Below are 2,500 nucleotides of genomic sequence, written 5' to 3' on the forward strand. Positions count from 1 at the left end.
TCTTGGCATGTGGCTGTCTTTAGGGACAGAGTGTAAGAAAAGGCCTAGCCTTTAATCTGCATCCTTGTTAATAATAAAACAAAGTTCAGTTCAGTGCTGCGTGTGCTGAATTAATTCACTGAGTTATGAACACACTTTTGTGTGTCTTTATTCAGGTTTGAGAACTTGGTATGACTTGGTATGTCTAATTAGTATGTGTGTGTGCTGAATTAACTCACTCAATTCTCAACACTTGTTTTGTCGTTACTACGCTTTGAACATTTGGTATATGTTTTATTCAGTTTTGAACAATTGTTTCGGCTTTATTCAAATTCGAAACTTGGTATGTCTTTTACGCAGTTTCGTACAGTGGGTTTGTCTTTATTCAGCTTTGAAAACTTAGTATGTCTCTTACGCGGTTTCGTGCAATTGTTACGTCTCTTGGTGTCTCTTTTACGCAGTGTCGTACGATTGTTTCGGCTCAATCCAGCTTTGAAAACTTGGTATGTCTTTCACGCAGTTTTGTACAATTGTTTTGTCTTTACTCAGCTCTGAAAACATGGGATGTGTTGGTATGTGTGTGCTGAATTAATTTCACAGAATGACACGGGTGTCAGTGATTTTTGTTTGTTTGCTTAACGCCCAGCCGACCACGAAGGGCCATATCAGGGCGGTGGGTGTCAGTGAGGACATCAGCTGAACAACACATTTCTATTTCTCACAGAAAGCTGGGAGGCCGTTGATTTTTTGTACGACGATGCTTTTAACTTATATGTAAAAAGTATCGGTTAGAAATGTCGTAGTTAACATGAGTCTTACCAAGTGGTGTGTCAGCAGAATCTATCAAGGGCTTCATCGGCCTACGTTGCTTTATTATATATATTTACATACTGTTACCAGTACGTGCATACGCATTTTTCACACTGTTCGCTGCATAAATCCAAGGACCAGCCATGTCGTTATCTTTTGATGAACACAAATATGGAATATTTTACTTACCTTTCGCCGTTCGTAGCACACGACAGCAGAAACTGCAAAATTAAAAATGTTGTGGTTCCATTGTAAGTTTCCGTTTTACTTTTAACTGCACAGTTTAAGTCTATGTTCGTGAGGAGAATAAACACTGTACAGTACGTATCACAAACGTATATATACGAACTATAACATTCTGGTTCAAATCTTCAGTTCAGCTACCGCTTTATAAAGAACCAGAAAATGCTGAGTAATACTGACAGAGACTACACTGTAGAAGAAGAATATAAAGCCAACAATACCCCCTCCCCTCTTCCCCCTCCCCTCTCCATATTTCTCAGAAAAAAAAGCGCGACCTGAAAAACAACATAGGCGCAAACAGTTCAAAGCCTGACCCGGACATCCTGCTATGTGGCCGGTGAAAGAAAGAGTGGGGTTGACTGTCCATGAAGGTAGATCCGTAACCGACATGTGATAATAACATTGAATCTCTGGGTCGCACAGCCAAACGTGTAACATCCAAGTTTGTCATCATTTTCACGAGTTTTCATTCACAAGCACCTGGGAAATAAATCTCATGTTCCCCAGGCAATAAATTCCCGGTTACCATAGTTGCAGGAAGCGGGTTATACATGGATAATCAAAAGCAAACCCAATAGAAACGCTCGGTGATTCTTCGGCTCTTTTCATTGGTGTTTCCCCAGACCTAAACAGAACTGGCAAACTGGCAAACTGGCAAAAGTAAACAAAAACAAAACTACTTCATGAAAGGTCATACATTCATCAAAAACAAATGAAACCTAGCGATATGTTTTGTCTTCTTACAGAGTCATGGAGTGCGTGTATCTGTGTTTCGATACACAGACGTTCGGAGAAACACTGACGAACGTCAAGTTCAAGTAAAACGACCCCTGACACACACATTTTGACCCGTGCACAAGACGTTGTATCGATAAACGAAGCACAAATAAGAAACAATAATAAAAGCAAAGAAAATAGCAACAAGATATGCAAACATCTCACAAGGCCGAGCAAGCAGAATGACAGGTCTAATGAAAAACAAAGAGGTACTCTGAGTCGGAAACAAGATCGCGATTCTTTCCTTCGCTGCACGACGCAAATCTTCTGTGACCTTTGACCAAACGTAGCTTCCACATTCGATCACTCAGCTTAATATTTACAACAGAAAGCCGAGGGGGTGGAATACTGAGATGAACCTACAGAACTGTGCATCCTCAAACCTGACATATTCATCCCAACATTTAATGAACTCAAAAACACAGAAAGTTGCTTTCACACGCCTGTTTTTACTTCTCTATGAGGAAAAATATAATTGTGCTAAGTAAAATAAATTAAAAAAGACGGTATAAAACATACCAAAGTGATTTAAAATGAAATTTCTTGCTATGTTCTAATATTAATTCTTGTATAACATTCACTTACCCCCACAATTATCTAGCAAGTGGCTACTATACATTCGTACTGTCGAATATTATACGTTATTTGCGTTATTGACCAAAATATGACATTTTACACAGAGATCTGTGTA

General features: G+C 39.2%; 1 protein-coding gene across 7 annotated transcripts in view; it reads right to left on the minus strand.

The window, feature by feature from the left end:
• The window catches only part of LOC138956764 (sodium-coupled monocarboxylate transporter 1-like), a 30,273-nt gene extending 29,068 nt beyond the window's left edge, over positions 1 to 1,205 (minus strand). For 2 of the 7 annotated variants that reach the window (XM_070328034.1, XM_070328033.1), the window contains exons 1-2: positions 979 to 1,204; positions 1 to 63 (exon numbers count right to left, since the gene is read on the minus strand). The exon at positions 1 to 63 is cut by the window's left edge and continues 448 nt beyond it. The gene's annotated coding sequence lies outside the window, so the exon portion shown is untranslated. Of the gene's footprint in view, positions 64 to 978 lie in introns of all 7 variants that reach the window. The other 5 variants (XM_070328032.1, XM_070328031.1, XR_011452790.1 and 2 more) reach the window with 4 other exon arrangements.
• Between the last annotated feature and the right edge of the window lie 1,295 nt (positions 1,206 to 2,500).

The sequence above is a fragment of the Littorina saxatilis genome, unplaced genomic scaffold (genome assembly GCF_037325665.1).
Source record: "Littorina saxatilis isolate snail1 unplaced genomic scaffold, US_GU_Lsax_2.0 scaffold_826, whole genome shotgun sequence".
Classification (NCBI taxonomy): Eukaryota; Metazoa; Mollusca; class Gastropoda; order Littorinimorpha; family Littorinidae; genus Littorina; species Littorina saxatilis.